This window comes from Arachis hypogaea, chromosome 11, assembly GCF_003086295.3.
Source record: "Arachis hypogaea cultivar Tifrunner chromosome 11, arahy.Tifrunner.gnm2.J5K5, whole genome shotgun sequence".
Taxonomy (NCBI): domain Eukaryota; kingdom Viridiplantae; phylum Streptophyta; class Magnoliopsida; order Fabales; family Fabaceae; genus Arachis; species Arachis hypogaea.
In genome coordinates this window covers 21,177,716-21,202,994 of record NC_092046.1, presented here as the reverse complement: position 1 = coordinate 21,202,994, position 25,279 = coordinate 21,177,716, and the positions used below count along the sequence as shown (strand labels likewise).

Sequence of the window (25,279 nt, the reverse complement as noted above, 5' to 3'; positions counted from 1 at the left end):
CTTCGTTGCAAGTATAGTTCCAAACCAACAAGTAATGCTCAAAACAAACACTACAAAAAAACTGGTATAAAATGGCATCAACAAAATGGCAATTTTAAAATACTGCCGTTATATTCATAAATTGAGGCGGTTTGTGTGGCTGCCATAATTTACTGGTGGAAAACGGCGGTTTTTTAGTGAATTTGGCGGTTTTAAACGCCAGTATCTCATTATCTGCTTCCCTAATATAAAAACCTAACTCTTATTTTTCTTACATGCATGTATACAAATTTCCATTTGTTTCGCAATTTTGATTTGTAAATATGCTTTTGGTTGGTGATTTACTAATTCGCATAGCACGTGTTTGATGAGTTGCTTGAATGCTTATCTTTTTTGGTTCCAAGACAATCAAAGATTCTAGAATTTTGATCGTGGTTTTCTCTAAAAGCTATGGGAATTCGACGTGGTGGTTGAAGGAATTGGAGAAGATAACGGAGTGTCGGAGCAGCAAGGGTCAGAAGGTTGTGCCGGTGTTCTACGGTGTTGATCCATCGAAAGCTGGGGAGGCGTTTGCAAACTGGGAACCGCTCAAGGAAGCTGCTTGCCTTCCAGGTTTTGTGGTGTGAGAAATCGTGATTCACACTTTTCACATCTCCGCACAACTAACCAGCAAGTGCACTGGGTCGTCCAAGTAATAAACCTTACGTGAGTAAGGGTTGATCCCACGGAGATTGTCGGCTTGAAGCAAGCTATAGTCATCTTGTAAATCTCAGTCAGGCAGGTTCAAATGGTTATGGGGTATTGATAATTAAAACATAAATAAAACATAAAATAAAATAAAGTTACTTATATAATTCATTGGTGGGAATTTCAGATAAGCGTCTGGAGATGCTTTGTTGCTTCTGAACCTCTGCTTTCCTATTGCCTTCTTCCAACCATGCGTTACTTCCTTCCATGGCAAGCTGTAAGATCCTCTCAGTGAAAATGGTCCTCTACGGTTTCTGCACGGCTAATCAACTGTCGAATTTCTCGTCTCGGATGAAAAATACCAGGCACAGCTACCGCATGGCTAATCATCTGTCAGTTCCTGCTAGCGTCGGAATAGAATCCATTGATCCTTTTGCACATTGTCACTATGCCTAACATTCGCAGGTTTGAAGCTCGTCACAGTCATCCCTTCCCGGATCCTACTCGGAATAGCACAGATAAGGTTTAGACTTTCCGGATCCCAGGAATGCTGCCAATGATTCTAGCCTATACCACGAAGATACTAATCTCACGGACTCGGTCTGTGTATTAGATATCCAAGAGAATATACTTCGGCTGTCGTCCAATGACTACGTTGAACATCATGTAGACCGCTTTGTGGTTGTCAGGCACGCGGATCTTGGCTAAGCGAGTAACGAAGATTGGGTGATTGTCACGGGTCACCCTTCATTCTGACTTAACTGAATTAAGTATGAGAGTATATCTTGGAGAAGAAGTAGGCGTGAATTGAATAGAAAACAGTAGTAATTGCATTAATTCATGAAGAACAGCAGAGCTCCACACATTAATCTATGGGATGTAGAAACTCCACCGTTGAAAATACATAAGTGAAAAAGTTCTAGGAATGGCTGAATGGCCAGCCTCCATGCCAAAAGTCTAAGGACTAAACGTCCAGAGATGATCCAAAGATATGAATACAATAGTAAAAAGTGCTATTTATACTAAACTAGTAACTTAGGTTTACAGAAAATGAGTAACTAAGTGCAGGTAGTGCAGAAATCCATTTTCGGGGCCCACTTGGTGTGTGCTTGGGCTGAGCATTGAAGCTTTTTCATGCATAGGCTGTTCCTGGAGTTAAACGCCAGCTTTGGTGCCAGTTTGGGCGTTTAACTCCAATTCTGGTTCCAGTTTGGGCGTTTTACGCCAAGATGTTTTAGGCTAGCTTTGGACGCCAGTTTGGGCCATCAAATCTCGGAAAAAGTATGGACTATTATATATTTCTGGAAATCCCAGGATGTATACTTTCCAACTCAATTGAGATCGCGCCAATTGGGCTTCTGAAGCTCCAGAAAATCTACTTCGAGTGTAGGAGGGTCAGAATCCAACAGCATCTGCTGTCCTTTTTCAGCCTCTGAATCAGATTTTTGCTCAGGTCCCTCAATTTCAACCAGAAAATACCTGAAATCATAGAAAAATACACAAACTCATAGTAAAGTGCAAAAATGTGATTTTTGCATAAAAACTAATAAAAATATAATAAAAAGTAACTAAAACATACTAAAAACTATGTAAAAACAATGCTAAAAAGGGTATAAATTATCCGCTCATCACAACACCAAACTTAAATTGTTGCTTGTCCCCAAGTAACTAAAAACAAAATAGGATAAAAAGAAGAGAAAATATAATAAATCTCAAACTTATCAATGAACTTAGCTTCAATTAGATGAGCGGGGCTAGTAGCCTTTTTGCTTCTGAACAGTTTTGGCATCTCACTTTATCCTGTGAAGTCCAGAATGATTGGCATCTATAGGAACTCAGAATTTAGATAGTGTTATTGATCCTCCTAGTCCAGTATGTTGATTCTTGAATACAGCTACTTTATGAGTCTTGGCCGTGACCCTAAGCATTTTGTTTTCCAGTATTACCACCGGATACATAAATGCCACAGACATAAAACTGGGTGAACTTTTCAGATTGTGACTCAGCTTTGCTAGAGTCCCCAGTTAGAGGTGCCCAGAGCTCCTAAGCACACTCTTTTTGCTTTGGACCATGACTTTAACCGCTCAGTCTCAAGCTTTTCACTTGACACCTTCACGCCACAAGCACATGGTTAGGGACAGCTTGGTTTAGCTGCTTAGGCCATGATTTTATTCCTTTGGGCCCTCCTATCCATTAATGCTCAAAGCCCTCCTTTCCTCTTTCTAGAGGTTTCTCCGGCTTTAGGTGCCATTGATGGTTATGAAAAAACAAAAAAAGTAGGGCTTTTTCCACACCAAACTTAAAAGGTTTGCTCGTCCTCGAGCAAAAGAAGAAAGAAAGGAGTAGAAGAAGAAGAAATGGAGGAGATGGAGAGTAGTAGTGGTTTTGGCTAGGGGGGTAGTAGTGTGTATGATGTGTGAAATTGAAGGTAGTGAGGATGGGTATTTATAGGGTAGGGGAGAGAGGGAATTCGGTCATGAAGGGGGTGGGTTTCGGAGGGAAATGGTTTGAATTTGAATGGTGAGGTAGGTGGGGTTTATGATGGATGGATATGAGTGTTGAAGAGAATATGGGGAAGATGGTAGGATTTGATAGGTTAAGGGTATTTGGGGAAGAGTTATGGAAAGGTGTGAAGAGGAGAGAAGAAGAGGTGGGGTAGGTGGGGATCCTGTGGGGTCCACAGATCTTGAGGTGTCAAGGAATTCTGCTCCCTGCACCATTCTGGCGTTCAAACGCCCTTAGTGTGCCAATTCTGGTGTTAAACGCCAGCTCTGCTACCTTTCCTGGCATTAAATGCCAGTCTGCTGCCCCTTTCGACGTTTAACGCCAGCCAGACGCCAGACACCCTTTTCTGGTGTTAAACGCCCAGAGTGCTGGCCATTCTGGTGTTTAACGCCCAGAATGCTGCCACGCTTGGGCGTTAAACGCCCATTCTGCTATCCTTACTGGCGTTTAAACGCCAGTAAGTCTGTCCTCCAGGGTGTGCTATTTTTGATGCTGTTTTTCATTTTGCTTTAATTTTGCAGTTGTTTTTATGACTTCACATGATCATCAACCTAAAGAAAACATAAAATAACAATGGAATATAAATAAATATAGTTAGATAACATTGGGTTGCCTCCCAACAAGCGCTTTTTTAATGTCAATAGCTTGACAGTGAGCTCTTAGAGAGCTTCACAGAGACTCAGAGCTTGATGTTGGCCTCCCAACACCAAACTTAGAAGTTGAGTGTGGGGGCTCTGTTTGACTCTGTATTGAGAGAAGCTTTTCATGCTTCCTCTCCATGGTTACAGAAGAAGATCCTTGAGCCTTAAACACAAGGTAGTCCTCATTCAATTGAAGGACTAACTCTCCTCTGTCCACATCAATCACAGCTCTTGCTGTGGCTAGGAAGGGTCTTCCAAGGATGATGGAATCATCTTCATCCTTCCCAGTGTCTAGGATTATGAAGTCAGCATGGATGTAATAGCCTTCAATCTTCACTAAGACATCCTCTACAAGTTCATAAGCCTGTTTCCTTGAATTGTCTGCCATCTCTAGTGAGATTCTTGCAGCTTGTACCTCAAAGATCCCTAGTTTATCCATTACAGAGAGTGGCATGAGGTTTATACTTAAACTAAGGTCACACAGAGCCTTCTTAAAGGTCATGGTGCCTATGATGCAAGGTATTAAGAACTTCCCGGGATCTGGTTTCTTCTGAGGTAATTTCTGTTGAACCAAGGTATTCAGTTCATTGATGAGCAATGGAGGTTCATCCTCCCAAGTCTCATTACCAAATAACTTGGCATTCACCTTCATGATTGCCCCTAAATACTGAGCAACTTGCTCTTCAGTAATATCTTCATCCTCTTCAGAGGAAGAATACTCATCAGAGCTCATGAATGGCAACAGTAAGTTCAGTAGAATCTCTATGGTCTCTGTATGAGCCTTAGATTCCTTTGGTTCCTCAATGGAAAACTCCTTAGGGGTCAGTGGACGTCCATTGAGGTCTTCTTCATTGGAAATCACTGCCTTTTCCTCCTCTATAGGTTCGGCCATATTGGGTATATTGATGGCCTTGCAGTCTCTTTTTGGATTCTCTTCTATATTGCTTGGGAGAGTATTAGGAGAGATTTCAGTAACTCTTTTACTCAGCTGACCCACTTGCGCCTCCAAATTTCTAATGGAGGACCTTGTTTCAATCATGAAACTGTGAATGGTCTTACTCAGATCAGAGATTATGGTTGCTAAGTCAGAGAGGCTCTGCTTAGAATTCTCTGTCTGTTGCTCAGAAGATGATGGAAAAGGCTTGCTATTGCCAAACCTATTTCTCCTACCATTATTATTATTGAAGCTTTGATTAGGCTTCTGCTGATCCTTCCATGAGAAATTAGGGTGATTTTTTCATGAAGGATTATAGGTGTTTCCATAGGATTCTCCCATGTAATTCACCTCTTTCATTGCAGGATTCTCAGGGTCATAAGCTTCTTCTTCAGAGGAAGCTTCTTTAGTACTGTCGGATGCAGCTTGCATTCCAGTCAGACTCTGAGAAATCATATTGACTTGCTGAGTCAATATTTTATTCTGAGCCAATATTGCATTCAGAGTATCAATCTCAAGAACTCCTTTCTTCTGAGTTGTCCCACTATTCACAGGATTTCTTTCAGAAGTGTACATGAATTGGTTATTTGTAACCATTTCAATGAGTTCCTGGGCTTCTGCAGGCATCTTCTTCAGATGAAGAGATCCACCAGCAGAGTGATTCAATGACATCTTGGACAATTCAGACAGACCATCATAGAATATACATAAGATGCTCCATTCTGAAAGCATGTCAAAAGGACACCTTCTGATCAATTGCTTGTATCTTTCCCAAGCTTCATAGAGGAATTCACCTTCCTTCTGTCTGAAGATTTGGACTTCCACTCTAAGCTTGCTCAACTTTTGAGGTGGAAAAAATTTTGTCAAGAAAACATTGACCAGCTTTTCCCAAGAGTTCAGGCTTTCTTTAGGTTGTGAGTCCAACCATGTCCTAGCTTTGTCTTTTACACTAAAGGGGAAAAGTATAAGCCTGTAGACCTCATGATTAACCCCATTGATCTTAACAGTGTCACAGATTTACAAGAATTCGGCTAAAAACTGATGAGGATCTTCCAATGGAAGTCCATGAAACTTGCAATTCTACTACATTAGAGAAACTAATTGAGGCTTAAACTCAAAGTTGTGTGCTCCAATTGCAGGAATTGAGATGCTTCTTCCATAGAAGTCAGAAGTGGGTGCAGTAAAGTCACCAAGCATCTTCCTTGCATCTCCACCATTGTTGTTATTTTCGGCTGCCATAACTACTTCTTTTTCGAAAATTTCTGTTAGGTCCTCTCCAGATTTTTGTGCTTTAGCTTCTCTTAGTTTCCTCTTCAGAGTCCTTTCAGGTTCAGGATCAGCTTCAACAAGAATGTTCTTATCCTTGTTCCTGCTCATATGAAAAAGAAGATAACAGAAAAGAATAGGAATCCTCTATGTCACAGTATAGAGATTCCTTTATGTGAGTAGAAGAATAGAAGAAATAGAATGAAGAAGGGAGAAGAAGAATTCGAACACAGAGAGAGGGAAAGGGTTCGAATTATAAGAAGAAGAGAAGTGTTAGTAAATAAATAAATAAATAGAAAGAGATGAGAGAGAAAAAGAGAGAGAGAGAGAGAGTATTTGAAAATTAATTCAAAAGAAAAGAAAAATATTTTTGTTTTTATTTTAACTATTAGTTAGAATTCGAATTTAAGAAGGAAAATAAAATAAAATTAGAATTTAAAACAATTAGTTAAAAAAAGAATTTTGAAAAAGTGGTTAGTGATTTTCGAAAATTAGAGAGAGAAAAGTAGTTAGGTGGTTTTGAAAAAGATAAGAAATAGTAAACTTTTAAAATCAAACAAAAAGTCACGTAGTTAATTGAAAAAGATTTGAAAATCAATTTTGAAAAGATAAGAAGTTAGAAAAAGATTTTGAAATTAAGTTTTGAAAAAGATATGATTGAAATTTATTTTGAAAAAGATTTGAAAATAAAATTAAAAAGATTTGATTTTTGAAATTAAAGTTGATTACTTGACTAACAAGAAACTAAAAGATATGGTTCTTAGAATTTAAAGATTGAACCTTTCTTAATAGGCAAGTAACAACTTAAAATTTTTGAATCAAAATATTAAATGTTAGTAATAAATTCGAAGATATGAAATAAAAAGTAAGAAAAAGATTTTGAAAATCAATTTTAAAATTTTTGAAAAACAGGAAAGAAAAATGAAAAATATTTGATTTTGAAAAAGATTTGAAAAGATAGAATTTTTAAATTGAAATTTTGACTTGACTAACAATAAACAACTAAATTTTAAAATTTTTTTGACCAAATCAATTCAAAATTTCGAAATTTATGATTGAAATAAGGAAAAGATATATTTTTTATTTTTGAATTTTAATGAGAGAAAAACACAAAAATGACACAAAACATAAAAGTTTAAGATCAAAACAAAAAACAATGCATGCAAGAACACTTTGAATGTCAAGATGAACACCAAGAACACTTTGAAGATCATGATGAACACCAAGAACATATTTTTGAAAATTTTTAGGAAAAGAAACACATGCAAGACACCAAACATAGAAATTTTTAATGTTTAGACACTATGAATTTGAAAATGCACAAGAAAAATAAGAAAAGACACAAAACAAGAAAGTCACAAGATTAAACACAGAGAATCATCAAGAACAACTTGAAGATCAAACAAGTTAAAACATGCAATTGACACCAAACTTAAAATTTGACACAAGACTCAAACAAGAAACATAATTTTTTTTATTTTTTATGGTTTTATTAATTTTTTTGTATTTTTCGAAAATTATTTTGGAAAAAGAAAATAAAGAAATTCAAAATTTTTAATAAGAATTCCAGGATTCCTGTAATGTTAGTCTAAAGCTTCGGTCCAAAAGATTAGACATGGCCAATGGCCAGCCAAGCTTCAGCATAGAATTATGAATGAGAATCCAAAGGCTCATACAATGTGATTCTAAAGCTCCGGTCTAAAAGAATTAGACATGGCCAAGTGGCCAGCCAAGCTTTAACATAACACATACAAGCATGTCCTTTTTACAATGGAAGGTGGAAACCTCGGTCCAAAAGATTAGACATGGCTTAACAGCCAGCCAGGTTTCACCATATCTCATGAAGCTCTAGAATTAATTCTTAAAAACCCTGAAGAACAATTTTTTTTTTGAAAATAAAAATAAAAAGCTTAAACATAAAATAAAATTACCCAATCTAAGCAACAAGATGAACCATCAGTTGTCCAAACTCGAACAATCCCCGGCAACGGCGCCAAAAACTTGGTATTGGAAATCGTGATTCACACTTTTCACATCTCCGCACAACAAACCAGCAAGTGCACTGGGTCGTCCAAGTAATAAACCTTACGTGAGTAAGGGTCGATCCCACAGAGATTGTCGGCTTGAAGCAAGCTATGGTCATCTTGTAAATCTCAGTCAGGCAGATTCAAATGGTTATGGGGTATTGATAATTAAAACATAAATAAAACATAAAATAAAATAAAGTTACTTATATAATTCATTGGTGGGAATTTCAGATAAGCGTCTGGAGATGCTTTGTTGCTTCTGAACCTCTTCTTTCCTATTGCCTTCTTCCAACCATGCGTTACTTCCTTCCATGGCAAGCTGTAAGATCCTCTCAGTGAAAATGGTCCTCTATGGTTTCTGCACGGCTAATCAACTGTCGAATTTCTCGTCTCGGATGAAAAATACCAGGCATAGCTACCGCATGGCTAATCATCTATCAGTTCCTGCTAGCGTCGGAATAGAATCCATTGATCCTTTTGCACACTGTCACTACACCCAACATTCGCAAGTTTGAAGCTCGTCACAGTCATCCCTTCCCGGATCCTACTCGAAATACCACAGACAAGGTTTAGACTTTCCGGATCCCAGGAATGCTACCAATGATTCTAGCCTATACCACGAAGATACTAATCTCACGGACTCGGTCTGTGTATTAGATATCCAAGAGAATATACTCCAGCTGTCGTCCAATGACTATGTTGAACATCATGTAGACCGCTTTGTGGTTGTCAGGCACGCGGATCTTGGCTAAGCGAGTAACGAAGATGGGGTGATTGTCACGGGTCACCCCTTCATTCTGACTTAACTGAATTAAGTACGAGAGTATATCTTGGAGAAGAAGTAGGCGTGAATTGAATAGAAAATAGTAGTAATTGCATTAATTCATGAAGAACAGCAGAGCTCCACACCTTAATCTGTGGGGTGTAGAAACTCCACCGTTGAAAATACATAAGTGAAAAAGGTCTAGGCATGGCCGAATGGCCAGCCTCCATGCCAAACGTCTAAGGACTAAACGTCCAGAGATGATCCAAAGATATGAATACAATAGTAAAAAGTGCTATTTATACTAAACTAGTAACTTAGGTTTACAGAAAATGAGTAACTAAGTACAGATAGTGCAGAAATCTACTTTCAGGGCCCACTTGGTGTGTGCTTGGGCTGAGCATTAAAGCTTTTTCGTGCATAGGCTGTTCCTAGAGTTAAACACCAGCTTTGGTGCCAGTTTGGGCATTTTACGCCAAGATGTTTTAGGCTGGCTTTGGACGCCAGTTTGGGTCATCAAATCTCGGGCAAAATTTAAACTATTATATATTGCTGGAAAGCCCAGGATGTATACTTTCCAACGCAATTGAGAGTGTGCCAATTGGGCTTCTGTAGCTCCAGGAAATCCACTTCGAGTGCAGGAGGGTCAGAATCCAACAGCATCTGCAGTCCTTTTTCAGCCTTTGAATCAGATTTTTGCTCAGGTCCCTCAATTTAAGCCAAAAAATACCTGAAATCACAGAAAAATACACAAACTCATAGTAAAGTGCAGAAATGTGATTTTTGCATAAAAAATAATAAAAATATAATAAAAAGTAACTAAAACATACTAAAAATTATGTAAAAACAATGCTAAAAAGGGTATAAATTATCCGCTCATCATTTTGTTACATATATCAGCACGTACTTTTAAGTTTTAAAGCTGTTTGATTTGAAGAGAAAATAATGCTGAACTAAAAATCTTTTTTGTCTATGCATTTATTTAATCATTGTTGTATGCGATATATCTCTTTTTCAGACATATCAACAAATTCTTTTATTAGCTTGAATGATAGCTACATGTATTTAGCAGTCGTCGAATGCTATGAAACTCTCAAGGATATCATTTATAACCTCCTGCAAGATAAGGAAGATAAGATGTAAGAAAAAAAAGATATCACTATCTCGCATGCTTACATATTTAGTTTCTATTTTTATTTCCTGATTTCATTTTTAGTATTCTCTGTTAGGATTTTGCGAAATCAGAAAATATGATTTTATTGTTTTCAACTTTTTTCTTCTCAAAATGTTGAAAACATAAACCAAACAGTAACGTTCTTTCTGCTTTTACCGGAATCCTCTTGATTATTCAAGGTCTTCCATGTATTGTGATAGGATTGTAAGCCATATTTGTGATAAAGTTGAATGGAGCATACAAGAACACACATTTGTCAAGAAATTCAAGATGAGTGGTTTGCCTTCACTTAGTGAGAAATTGGAGAAATTCCTAACTCTATTGGTAACTCTTTCCTCTCAGAATATCTCAGTTTCCTATATAGACCCTTTGAAGTCTTTATAACACTGTCTTTTCATTCTCATTGGTAGCGAGCTGAAGACGACAAACTCGAGACACTGAAGCCCCAAATAGTCAATGTTCTGCAGGATATTGTAGAAATTATCTTACAAGATGTTATGCATGATGGCCATTTGTATGTTCAAAACTTTATATATATTAAACATCACAATAAGTGCTGCATTATGATGTTGATCTGGTTTTGCTTTCTCCAGAGTCACGGAAAATCTTTGTCTCAACACCAAAGAAAGAGGACAGAGATATGTCAACATAGACACCGATTTTACTGTCAACAAATCAGTGAAGGAGAAGGTAGTCTTCACAAATAAACTTCGATTGATTCGCTGCATTATTCTTTGTGATTTTGTTTACTAAGTCTTTGTTTCTTCTATGTAGGTTATTAGGCTTCATTTGCTTTTAACAGTAAAGGAATCAACCAAAAATGTGCCTAAAAATCTGGATGCTCGCCGCCGTATCACATTCTTTGCAAATTCCTTATTCATGAATATGTCAAAGGCTCCCAAAGTTCGAAACATGTTGTCCTTCAGGTTAGTCATTATGATTAACTAATTTAATGACATGAAAGTAAAAAAAATAGAATGATTTGAAAAATGGCAAGTGCCAACTCTCTTAAGTTCTTAAATATTAAAGGCACATAATGTTTGTTTATTTTTAATTGATGCTACTATGATTGGAACTTATGTAAGCTTTTTCTTTAGTGTTTTGACACCATATTACAAAGAAGATGTTCGATATTCGATTGAGGAACTTAATAAGGAAAATGAAAATGGGATATCAATTTTATTCTACTAAAGAAAGATATACCCTGGTGAGTTTGGATTTATTTTCTCACCTATTTTTTTCTCCCTCAGTACATCTTCACTCATTTCTAAAGCAATGTAGATGAATGGCGTAATTTCCATGAGCGGCTTAATGACTTGAAAGTTGAGAGTGATGAGGATAAGAATTATTTCAAGACACAATGGGCATCTTACAGAGGACAGACACCCTTTCAAACAGGTCTTTGATCATATTGAACAATGTTCATTTTTGTTACTAAATTTGTATATGGTTTCTAATTCAAATGTTGATTTTCATTTTGTTTCTGCTAGTGAGAGGAATGATGTATTATAGGGAAGCTTTGATTCTTCAATGTTTCTTGGAATATGCTGGAGACAATGGTCAGTTATTTCCTTTATTTCAAATTCTAATTCATAGTACAGCTCCATTCCTTAAGAATGAAGTATATGTTTTTTTCTTCCTTGCAGCTATATTTAGCGGCTTCTGGACAACGGATTTTCAAGATAAAGATAAGAAGGGGCTCTTTGAATATGCACAGGCTTTGGCTGATTTGAAATTCACCTATGTTGTTTCTTGCCAAGTCTATGGTGCTCAAAAGAAATCCAAGAATCCCAAAGAGAGAAGTAGCTATACTAACATTCTTGGCCTGATGTTAGAGTGAGTCAACTATACCATTTTCCAAACTATATAAATGTACTTAATATAACAAAGTGATTCTCAAAGAAGTAATGGAATATCCTGTGTAGGAATTTAGCGGTTCGTGTCGCCTACATAGATGAAGTTGAAGAGGCAAAGGAAGGGAAATCACAGAAAGTTTATTACCCAGTTCTTGTCAAAGGAGGTGAAAAGTATGATGAGGTATGGACAAATGTTCAAATTTAAAGTCTCATTTTCCAATTATGATTCACCTAAATTTTCTAAGAAAAGGATAAACTAAGTTAGATAAAAGGATCTAGTTGAAAAATGTTTGCACAAGCTTCCTGGTTAAGAAATGGTTTTATGTTGAATTAACAGGAAGTATATCGCATCAAGCTTTCGGGTTTACCAGTTGAGATTGGTGAAGGGAAACCTGAAAATCAAAACCATGCCATTATATTCACTCGTGGTGAAGCCTTGCAGACCATAGACATGAATCAAGTAAGTTTTCTTTGGATTTAAATTGAATGTGTTAAGTGGTATTTATTTTCTATGTAATTCAGCACTCTTACTTTCTCCTTTGTATTTTAAAGGATAATTACTATGAAGAAGCATTCAAAATGAGAAATGTGTTGGAAGAATTCCGAAAAGATGGTTTTGATTAATTCAACACTCTTATTTTCTCCTTTGATTAATTTATTTCTAATGAACAATTAGTCTCTTTTTTTTGGCACAATCTTATAATGTTAATGTTTCTCTTTTCTTTCATTATGGCTCTGTTTCTTTTATTTATGTTTATGTTCATAATTTATTGATTGATCGTTCCTTAATGAAAAATGATGGTTCTATTTTTTAGCTCGTGTTTCTTGTACCATCATAATTTTTCTTTATAGTTTGAACTTGACTAATTAGTTAACGATATTAATAAAGGATATAGAAACGGTAAATCCGTTTGGCCTAATTAATTGCAAATAATTAGATAACTATATTAACTATAATATTCTGCTTAAAAATGGCATGTTACTGCAAGTTCTTTTTTATTTAAATTACAAGTTCTTTTTTATTTAAATAAATAGCTAAGCACATAAGACTTCTTTTTGGGCAGTGTGAGACTATGCCTGAGCCAGGAAATAATCCTACTAGTAGGAAGGTATATTAAAGCAAATTTCATTACCTCTAGTATAGTTATTGCTATAATATTCTGCTTAAAAATGGCATGAATTTATAACAAAGATCCATGTAAAGTACTACATATTTCCCGAGCACTGAATATTTAAACCAGATTTATTCTTTCTCGATTGGCTCAAAATTTTGCAAGAATGCTTATTTTTTTATTTTAGAATCTATTGTGTGTTTGCAAATCATCCTTAATAGTCTGTATCTGTTTTTTTATTTCAGAATGGATCATTCCTAGAGCTACTGCCTGCCGTAAGGTATTTATTTATCTTATCAAGGCAAAAGCAAGTTCTCATACCTTTCACTCTCACCTTCCACGAACAAGGCAAAAGCAAGGTATTTATTTATCTGATCTTCTCCCGTTTGAACTAATCATGATTCAGAATCTATATGCAAGTTGATGGTAAGATTCTCTTAATTTGGTGTTTGCTTTTAGATTTGTTGATGATACGAATCCAGAAGAGATAGAGATAACAACACCTGCTTTTAACGAAGCAAATTTTGAGAGGGTTGAAAGGCTAATCAAAGGTTGGTGTCTATTTCTTCCCTCATACATATATATATATATATATATATATATATATATATATATATATATAATTTTGAGATTTGTTTCTTGATTTCTTTATGTTTATGATCAAATGAGCGGAATTAAAATAAAGGAAATGTAGACAGACAATGAATTTGGAATGAAGGCAATGTTAGTTATTTCTCATGTCACAAAAGAAATATTTTCTGGACTGTAGACTTACTGAAGTCCTAATTCTATTTTTTTATTATTGTCAGGTTGTGCCTAATACACGCAGTAGAAGTCAACTTTGAAGGCAATGTTAGTCTTTTACTTTTTAATTCCTAGTTTGACATTGTTGAAGAGAAGGAGCAGAGAACTCAGCATTAATCGCTGGCCTCACAGGAAAATCAAAAGCTTGCATTTACTCTTACAAAGATGTTGGAGCAAGTTCCGGGATGGAACTCACACAAGAGACCAAGAAACTAAGGCACTTATTATTTTCTTGTAGAGTAAACTACCATTTGTACCCACAAAAGTTGAAAACGCTGACATATCTACCCATAGAAAAAAGAAATTACCATTTGTACCCATAAAACATGAGTTTCGCACCAAACACTAAAAAATAATCTAAAAACCCCAAAATACCCTTATCATTACCACTGCTACCATCATCCCCCATCTCTCTCTTTGGTCACATGAACACTCTCCGATCTAACCTCCATTTCTCTGCCACAAACCACCTCTGCCACAAACCACTTCATTGCCACTCCTTCATCACCATAACCTTCACCTTTGGAGGAATCAAAATCAACCCAAAGAGGAATTTGAAATGGATGACGATGGGTGAGAGTCAAAATTGGATCTTGGTTTCAGCTGAATCTGAAGCTGTTTGAGAGAACAAAACATTGAAAAGGGTGTCATGGAGAAAGCTAATAGAAATAGGGCAAACAAGAACACAGATCCAAGGTGAGAAGAGAGTGAGGAGAGAGGATCAAATCTGAACAATCAAACACAGAAGCCTCATGTATTAATTTGGATTCACTTTTTCTGGGAGAAAAGAAAAATGGTGAAAGAGACAGAAAGAGAGAGAGAGCTCACCGCGATTTTGGTTTGCAAAGGGGACCGCAGTGGCGGCGGCTGGCGCAGTGGCCCATCAGGGGCACTGGTTCGGTGATGAGGAGAAGGTAGCCCCGGTAGGTGAGGGTGGTCGGCGGTGAAAAGAGGAGAAGGGGCACTGCGGCTCTAGGGTTGCTAGCGGCGGCGAAACAGGGGCGGGGTGGGAGCGAAGGTCCTCTGGTCGGCAAGACCGAGACAGGGAAAGAGAGAAGGAGGGGTGGTCACTGACAAGGGTCTCTGACGCGGTAGGCTCTGATTTGAGGCCGATGGTGATGGTGGCGAGGAGAAGCTGGCGCGGTGCTCTTGGGCTGGCGGAGGTCCGCGACGTTGCTAGCGGAGAAGGGTGAACGATGATGAGGAGGGTGAGACGGTGGTTTGTGGTTGATGCTGGGATTGAGGGGCTGTGAACATTGAGAGAGAGAGAGAGAGAGAGAGGAGGGAGGTGGCTGTGAACATTGAGAGAGAGGAGGAGGGAGGAAGGAGATGATAGTGTGGAGGGAAGGGTAATTTAGGGATTTTAGATAATTTTTTAGGGTTTGGATAATTTTGCCTGTAAAAACAATTTTTTATGGGTACAAATGGTAATTTCTTTTTTCTATGGGTAGATATGTCAGCGTTTTCAACTTTCGTGGGTACAAATGGTAGTTTACTCTTTCTTGTATATTCATATTCTAAGTAGTAAAAACATTAGATAGTTTAAATACATTATTAGATATTAACATAGTTTAGGAAACTGGATGGTAGATTTGACTAATTAGTGCTTATTGCAATGCTTGTATTTTGGTAAGTTTAGTAAGATAAACTTTTGTATAGGAATTATTACTTTTGATTTCCAATAATAAAAAATTATATATTATATTAATACTTTGTTTATGAGTTATAATATTTCATTTATGGATTATGATTTTTTGTTATTGTGAAATTTTAATCACAAAATTATTTAATGCGATAAAAATGTCGGTAAAAACTGCTTTTTTAAACGATAAAAAATGTCATTTTTACCTGGTAAAAATGCCGTTTTAACCAATAAAAATGCCACTATCAGGGTAAAAATGGCGGTTTAAAAATGCGTTTTAATCAACCAAAACGTCATTCTGTCAGGGTAATAATGGCGGTTCAAACTGCCATTTTAACCTATTAAAAACCGTCGTTTTAACCCTGGAAATAACGGTGGTGTGAACCGCCATTTTAACCTATCCAAAAACTGCCATTCTTGGTAATAATGGTGGTTCAAACCGCCGTAAATACAAAAAAAAACTACCATTTTTACCAGAATTTTTGTAGTGAAATATAAACCGAGAGTATTTAAACTCCCGGGTCGTCTTCCCTAGGAGTTGCATGAAATGCTCAATTATTGGATATGGGGGATTTGGGGGTTTTGATTATAAGAGGCAAGAAATTTAAATGACAAGTAATTAAATGGAAAGCAAGTAAAAGCAATGAAAATAGAAATTAAATGGTAAAAAGAACTCTTGGCAAGAATTGGGAAATTAAAGATTCCTATCCTAGTTATGGACTACAAACATGGTAATTGTGTAGAATTAATCCCAATTAGTCAATCCTAACATCGAGAATTAGTCAAAAGGGCATAATTGATCTCAATCCACAAGTCCTAGCCAACTTTATTAATGGAAGGCTTAGAGTTAGTGGAAACCAAATCAACTAACAATTCTAACACAATGTGGAATGGACATCCACAACTCAAGTTCACCTAATTACTCAATTTCTCAACCAAGAGTGTGAAAAACTAGGCAAAAATCTAACCAAGCATTTTATCAAACACTTGGAAGGTATAAAAAGAAAGTATGATAAAATAACAAGAAATAATAAATTCTACAACTACCAACCAAGAAAAGTAAGAATAACAACTTAATTAAGCCATAAAGGAACATAAAATATAAATTGCATTAAATGAAAATCAAAATAACAAGAGTGCTCATAAACATAAAAAAGTAACCAAAATGAGAAATTAACAAGATAAACTAAGGAAATTAACACAATAGAACAAAGAAAGGTAGAAGAAACTAGATGAAAACAAGAATTAAAAAGAGAAATTACAAAGGAATTAAGCTAGAAACCCTAATTTCTAGAGAGAAGAGGGAACTTCTCTCTCTAGAAAATGACCTACATGATACTAAACTATACCTAATTGCTCTCCCCCCTCTCACATGGAATGATGGCCCTTTGATATAGCACTCAATCAGTTTCAGAAAGTCCCAAAACTTGGCTCTAGAGGCCCAGAAATCGCCCCTAGCGATTTGCATTAATGAGGTCACGTGCGCTAAGTTGTGCGTACGCACAGATGTGTGCGTACACACACGTGCTGAATTTTCTCTTGTGCATACGCATAGAATGTTGTGCGTACGCACACATGCTGTTGTGCTTCTTGTGCGTATGCATAGTAGGTTGTGCATACGCACACTCCAGTGTGTGCTTCTCCTTTGTTTTCTTCATGTTTCCTCCCTCTTGCATGCTTCTCCTCCACTCTTATCAAGCCATTCCTACCTCTTACACCTGAAATCACTCATCAAAAGCATCAAAGCATCGAATAAAATGAAAGTGGAATAAAATTGGTTAAATTAAGCACAAAATAGCATGTTTTCACAATTAAGTTCAATTTAAGGAGAGAACACAAAAGTATGTGATGAGCGGATATTTTATACGCTTTTTGGGGATAATTTCATATAGTTTTGAGTATGTTTTAGTTAGTTTTTAGTTTATTTCCAGTAGTTTTTAGGAAAAACTCATGTTTCTGGACTTTACTATGAGTTGTGTGTTTTTCTGTAATTTCAGGTATTTTTCTGGCTGAAATTGAAGGAGCTGAGCAAAAATCTGATTCAGGCTGAAAAAGGACTGCTGATGCTGTTGGATTCTGACCTCCCTGCACTCAAAGTGGATTTTCTGGAGCTACAGAACTCGAAATGGCGTGCTTCCAATTGCGTTGGAAAGTAGACATCCAGGGATTTCCAGCAATATATAATAGTCCATACTTTGCACAAGAATTGACGACGTAAACTGGCGTTCAATGCCAGCCCTCTGCCCAAATCTGGCGTCCAGCGCCAGAAAAGGATAAAAAACTGGAGTTGAACGCCCAAACTGGCACAAAAACTGGCGTTCAACTCCACAAATGGCCTCTGCACGTGGATTGCTTAAAGTCTCAGCCCCAGCACACACCAAGTGGGCCCCAGCACACCAAGTGGGCCCCAGAAGTGGATCTCTGCATCATCCATCATAGTCCACTCATATTTTGTAACCCTAGGCTACTGGTTTAGTATTTAAACAACTTTTAGAAACTTATTTTGTATCTCATGACATTTCAGATCTAAACTTTGTATTCTCTGACGGCATGAGTCTCTAAACCCCATTGTTGGGGGTGAGGAGCTCTGCTGTGTCTCAATGAATTAATGCAAGTATTCCTGTTTTCCATTCAAACACGCTTGTTCCTATCTAAGATGTTCATTCGCGCTTAACTGTGATGAAGGTGATGATCTGTGACATTCATCACCTTCCTCAAACCATGAACGTGTGCCTGACAACCACCTCCGTTCTATATACGATTGAATGAGTATCTCTTAGATTCCTTAATCAGAATCTCTGTGGTATAAGCTAGAACTGATGGCAGCATTCATGAGAATCCGGAAAGTCTAAACCTTGTCTGTGGTATTCCGAGTAGGATTCAAGGATTGAATGACTGTGACGAGCTTCAAACTCCTGAAGGCTGGGCGTTAGTGACAGGTGCAAAAGGATAGTAAATCCTATTCCAACCGGATCGAGAACCAACCGGTGATTAGCCGTGCTGTGACAGAGCGCGTGAGCGTAGTTTTCACTGGAAGGATGGAAGGTAGCCATTGACAACGGTGATCCACCAACACACAGCTTGCCATAGGAGGACGTGCGTGCGTGAATCAGAAGACAGAGGAAAGCAGAGATTCAGAAGACAAAGCATCTCCAAAACTCCAACATATTCTCCATTACTACACAACAAGTAACTTTTAATTTATGCTCTACTGGTTATTCATAATTCAACTGATAAACATAATTGATTTCCTGACTAAGATTTACAAGATAACCATAGATTGCTTCAAACCAACAATCTCTGTGGGATTCGACCCTTACTCACGTAAGGTATTACTTGGACGACCCAGTGCACTTGCTGGTTAGTTGTGCGAAGTTGTAAGAGAGTAATGTGAACAGTAACATTACAATTTCGTGCACCAAGTTTTTGGCGCCGTTGCCGGGGATTGTTCGTGTTTGAACAACTGACGGATTATTTTGTTGCTTAGATTAGGAAAAATCTTCTCTTTTTTTGGTTTAGAGTCTTTTATTATTTATCCCTTGTTAAAACACTTTAAATTTATAGCTCAGTTAATTAGAACGTGGTGTTTATGTTCATGGTAATTGGCTATCATATTTTTTAAAAAAAAAACCTTTTTCAAAAATAATTTTTCTATTAAATCCTGTGCCAAACTTTAATAAGGTCCCATAACTCATTTGGCTAGAACATTAATTTGATTGGGTTAGAATCTTTTATACTCTTTTCAAAACCTTCTTTTTCAAAAATATTTTTTCTATTAAATCTTGTGCCAAACTTTAAGTTTGGTGTTTTCTTGTTGATTCCCCTTTGATTTTCGAAAATTTTGGTTTGGTTTTCTAAAAATTTTAAGTTTGGTGTTCTTCCTTCATGTTCTTGTGTTCTTGTGAGTCTTCAAAGTGTTTTTGAGTTTTCCTTGTGTCTTGATCTTAAAATTTTTAAGTTTGGTGTTCCTTGGTGTTTTCCCTCCAAATTTTTCGAAAACAAGGAGCATTAGATCTAAAAAATTTTAAATCTTGTACTATCTTATTGTTTTTCTCTCTCCTCACTAAATTCAAAAATATCTTTTCAAAATATCTCTTCTAACTTCCTAACTTCTTATCTTTTCAAATTTGTTTCAACTAACAACTAACTTTTTGTTTGTTTCTTAACTTTTTCAAAACTACCTAACTAACTCTCTCTCTCTAATTTTCGAAAATATCTTCCCTCTTTTTCAAAAAAAATTTCGTTTTTTTTAACTAATTATTTTTAATTTTTTTTTACGAAAAAAAAAATAATTTTCAAAATTCAAATTCTTTTTAGTTATTTTATTTTATTTAAGTATTTACTTCTTATAAAATAAAATAAATAAAAAGATAAATCAGTCCAAGTTATATCCATAGAAATCCATCATGGACATAAGTGGAAATAAACAGTCCAGGAGGACTCTGGGGTCATATTCTAACCCCTCTACTGCTTCATATGGGAGTAGCATATGCATACCCTCCATTGGAGTTAGTAGCTTTGAGTTGAATCCTCAGCTCATTATCATGGTGCAGCAAAGTTGCCAGTATTCCGGTCTTCCACAGGAAGAACCTACAGAGTTTCTGGCACAGTTTCTACAGATTGCTGACACAGTACATGATAAGGAAATAGATCAGGATGTCTACAGACTATTACTGTTTCCATTTGCTGTAAAAGATCAAGCTAAGAGGTGGTTAAATAACCAACCTAAGGCCAGCATAAGAACATGGAAACAGCTGACAGAAAAATTCCTGAATCAATATTTCCCTCCAAAAAGGATGACACAGCTAAGGCTGGACATCCAAGGCTTTAAACAAGGAGATAATGAATCTCTTTATGATGCCTGGGAGAGATACAGAGAGATGCTACGAAAATGCCCCTCTGAAATATTTTCAGAGTGGGTTCAGTTAGACATCTTCTACTATGGGCTTGCAGAAGGAGCTCAGATGTCTTTAGATTACTCAGCTGATGGATCTATCCATATGAGAAAGACAATCGAAGAGGCTCAAGAGCTCATTGATATAGTTGCCAGGAATCAGCATCTGTATCTAAGCAGCAACCCTTCCATGAATGAAGAGGTTAAAACAGTAACTGCTGAATTCAGTACTGTAAAACAAGCTGCTGAATTCAATCAGCAATTAGATTTTCTAACAAAGCAGCTAGCTGAATTCAAAGACAGGTTACAGGAGACAAGGATAGCTAATATACATATGGAAGAACAGTTTAAGCAAACAAAGCAGCAGCTATCAAAGCAAATAGCAGAAGAATGCCAAGCAGTTCAATTAAGAAGTGGGAAAACATTAAATACCCCACCTCAAGGCATCAAAAATTCAAGAAATAAGCAACTCACCAAAGATTCCCCTGAGGACAGTAAGAGCCCAGGGAAAAATAATTCTGGCACTAAAATGCCAGAAAATGGGTGGAAGGCTGGCGCTGAACGCCCAGACCATGCCCAAAACTGGCGTTCAGCGCCAGAAATAAGACAGGATTGGTGTTCAACGCCAGAAATGGGCAAGAATCTGGCGTTGAACGCCCAACAGGGGCACATTTCTGGCGTTCAGGCGCCAGGAACAGACAGTGAGCTGGCGTCTAACGTCACTCCAGCTTCTGACTCTGGCATTCAATTGCCAGTGAGGGATCAGACACACACAAGTGCTGATAACAACCCCTCTAAAAAGGCTTCTTTAACCACTAAGGTTGAGGAATATAAAGCCAAGATACCTTATCCTCAAAAACTCCGGAAAGAGGAGCAGGATAAGCAATTTGCTCGCTTTGCAGATTATCTAAGGACTCTTGAAATAAAGATTCCTTTTGCAGAGGCACTTGAGCAAATACCTTCTTATGCCAAGTTCATGAAAGAGATCTTGAGTCATAAAAAGGAATGGAGAGAAACAGAAAGAGTTCTCCTCACTGAAGAATGCAGTGCAGTCATTCTGAAAAGCTTTCCTGAAAAGCTTAAAGACCCTGGGAGTTTTCTGATACCATGCATATTGGAAGGTGATTGCACCAAGACAGCCTTATGCGATCTTGGGGCAAGCATCAACCTAATACCTGCATCCACTATCAGGAAGCTTGGCTTAACTGAAGAAGTTAAACCAACCCGGATATATCTCCAACATGCTGATGGTTCCACTAAATACCCATCAGGCGTGATTGAGGACATGATTGTCAGAGTTGGGCCATTCGCCTTTCCCACTGACTTTGTTGTGCTGGAAATGGAGGAGCACAAGAGTGCTACTCTCATTCTAGGAAGACCCTTCCTAGCAACTGGACGATCCCTCATTGACGTCCAGCAGACGATCCCTCATTGACGTCCAGCAGGGGGAAATAACCCTGAGAGTCAACGATGACAAGTTCAAATTGAACACTGTCAAAGCCATGCAGCATCCAGACACATCAACAGACTGCATGAAAGTTGACCTTATTGACTCTTTGGTAGAAGAGATCAACATGGCTGAGAGTCTCGAATCAGAGTTGGAAAACATCTTTAAAGATGTTCAGCCTGATTTGGAGGATTCAGGGGACATGAAAGAGCCTCTGAACTTTCTTCTGAAAGAGGAAAAACCTCCTAAACCAGAGCTCAAGCCACTGCCACCATCCTTGAAATATGCATTTCTAGGAGAAGGTGACACTTTTCCAGTGATCATAAGCTCTGCCTTAAATTCACAGGAAGAGGAAGCACTTATTCAAGTGCTAAGGACACACAAGACAGCTCTTGGGTGGTCCATAGGTGATCTTAAGGGCATAAGCCCAGCTAGATGCATGCACAAAATCCTATTGGAGGATAATGCCAAACCAATGGTTCAACCACAGAGGCGGCTAAATCCAGCCATGAAGGAAGTGGTGCAGAAAGAGGTCACCAAATTACTAGAGGCTGGGATTATTTATCCCATTTCTGATAGCCCCTGGGTGAGCCCTGTTCAAGTCGTCCCAAAAAAGGGAGGCATGACAGTGATTCATAATGAAAAAAATGAACTGGTTCCTACAAGAACAGTTACAGGGTGGCGCATGTGTATTGACTACAGAAGGCTCAATATAGCCACCAGAAAGGATCATTTTCCTTTACCATTCATAGACCAGATGCTAGAGAGACTAGCAGGTCATGATTATTACTGCTTTTTGGATGGCTACTCAGGCTATAACCAGATTGCAGTAGATCCCCAGGATCAAGAGAAAACAGCATTCACATGTCCATCCGGAGTGTTTGCTTATAGAAGGATGCCCTTTGGGCTATGCAATGCACCTGCAACCTTCCAGAGATGGATGCTCTCTATTTTCTCTAATATGGTGGAAAAATTTCTGGAAGTCTTCATGGATGACTTCTCAGTATATGGAGACTCATTCAGCTCCTGTCTTGATCACCTGAAACTTGTTCTGAAAAGATGCCAAGAAACCAACCTAGTTTTAAACTGGGAAAAGTGTCACTTCATGGTGACTGAAGGAATTGTTCTTGGGCATAAAATCCCAAACAAGGGAATAGAGGTAGATCAAGCAAAAATAGAGGTAATTGAAAAATTACCACCACCTGCCAATGTTAAGGCAATCAGAAGCTTTCTGGGGCATGCAGGATTCTATAGGAGGTTTATAAAGGATTTTTCAAAAATCGCAAAACCCCTAAGCAATCTGCTAGCTGCTGACACGCCATTTGTGTTTGACACAGCATGCCTACAGGCGTTTGAAACGCTGAAAGCTAAGCTGGTCACAGCACCAGTCATTTCTGCACCAGACTGGACATTGCCATTTGAGTTAATGTGTGATGCCAGTGATCATGCCATTGGTGCAGTACTGGGACAGAGGCATGACAAGCTTCTGCATGTCATTTATTATGCCAGTCGCGTTTTAAATTATGCCCAGAAAAATCACACAACCACAGAAAAGGAATTACTTGCAGTGGTTTACGCCATTGACAAGTTCAGATCTTACTTAGTAGGATCAAAGGTGATTGTGTACACTGACCATGCTGCTCTTAAGTATCTACTCACAAAGCAGGATTCAAAACCCAGGCTCATCAGATGGGTATTGCTTCTGCAAGAGTTTGATATAGAAATAAGAGACAGAAAAGGGACAGAGAACCAAGTAGCTGATCATCTGTCCCGGATAGAGCCAGTGGAAGGGACGTCCCTCCCCTTCCTTGAGATCTCTGAGACGTTCCCTGATGAGCATCTATTTGCCATTCAGGAAGCACCATGGTTTGCCGATATTGCAAACTATAAAGCTGCAAGGTTCATACCCAAGGAGTACAATAGAATACAAAAAAAGAAACTAATTACTGATGCAAAGTACTACTTGTGGGATGAGCCCTATCTCTTTAAGAGATGTGCAGACGGAATTATCCGTAGGTGTGTCCCCAGAGAGGAAGCACAGAGAATCTTATGGCATTGCCATGGATCTCAATATGGAAGTCATTTCGGAGGTGAGCGAACAGCCACCAAGGTCCTCCAATGTGGCTTCTATTGGCCCACACTCTATAAAGATTCCCGAGAGTTTGTACGTAATTGTGACAGTTGCCAAAGAGCTGGTAACCTGCCTCATGGTTACGCCATGCCTCAACAAGGGATCTTGGAAATAGAGTTGTTTGATGTATGGGGAATTGACTTTATGGGACCTTTTCCACCATCATACTCAAACACTTATATTCTGGTGGTAGTTGACTATGTATCAAAATGGGTTGAGGCTATCGCCACACCCTCCAATGATACTAAAACAGTGCTGAAATTCCTCCAGAAACATATCTTTAGCAGGTTTGGTGTCCCTAGAGTGTTAATCAGTGATGGGGGCACTCACTTCTGCAATAAACAGCTTTACTCTGCCATGGTTCGGTATGGAATTCGCCACAAGGTGGCCACTCCATATCATCCACAAACCAATGGGCAGGCTGAAGTCTCTAACAGAGAATTAAAGAGAATCCTGGAACGGACAGTAAATACCCGTAGAAAGGATTGGGCAAGGAGCTTGGATGATGCTCTGTGGGCTTACAGAACAGCATTCAAGACCCCTATAGGGACCTCTCCATACCAACTCGTGTATGGTAAGGCATGCCACTTGCCCGTGGAACTGGAACATAAGGCCTACTGGGCAACCAGATTCCTAAACTTAGATGCCAAATTAGCAGGAGAAAAACGATTGCTCCAGCTAAATGAGCTAGAGGAATTCAGATTCACAGCTTTCGAAAATGCCAAGCTTTATAAAGAAAAATAAAAAAAGTGGCATGACAGAAAGCTGTCATCTAGAATCTTTGAACCAGGACAGAAGGTTCTGTTGTTTAACTCTAGACTCAGGCTATTCCCTGGGAAACTGAAATCCCGGTGGAGGGGACCATACGTGATTACAAGTGTATCACCATATGGTTATGTGGAGCTTCAAGATATTGATTCTGATAAGAAGTTCATTGTCAATGGACAGAGAATCAAGCATTATCTTGAGGGCAACATTGAGCAAGAATGCTCAAGGCTGAAGCTAGATTAAAAGCTCAGCAAGGTCCAGCTAAAGACAATAAAGAAGCGCTTGCTGGGAGGCAACCCAGCCATGGGGCAACAATCCTCTAAGCATTTTGCCCTATTTTTATTTTTATTTGTTTATATAAAGTTCACTGACACTAAGGTAAAGAATCATTTGCATAAGTTTACAGGGTTACAGAAGGAATCTACACACAAAACAGAGATAGGGAGCTTACTGGCAAGGCCATTTTGGGCGTTCAGCGCCCAAAATGGGCATCCAGTGGGCGCTGGATGCCAGTAAGGATAGCTATCTGGCGTTCAACGCCAGAAAAGGGCAACAACTGGGCGTTGAACGCCCAGGATAGCAGCAATTGGGCATTGAACACCCAAAACAGGCAGTGTTTGGGCGTTCAAACGCCAGGATGGTGGGGAGG

General features: G+C 38.1%; 1 non-coding gene across 1 annotated transcript; it reads left to right on the top strand.

Moving 5' to 3' along the window:
* Positions 1-5,472: 5,472 nt before the first annotated feature.
* LOC112724463 (small nucleolar RNA R71) lies at positions 5,473-5,580 on the top strand. The gene has a single exon (XR_003163624.1). It is a non-coding gene; the product is annotated as a small nucleolar RNA R71 (small nucleolar RNA).
* Positions 5,581-25,279: the final 19,699 nt, after the last annotated feature.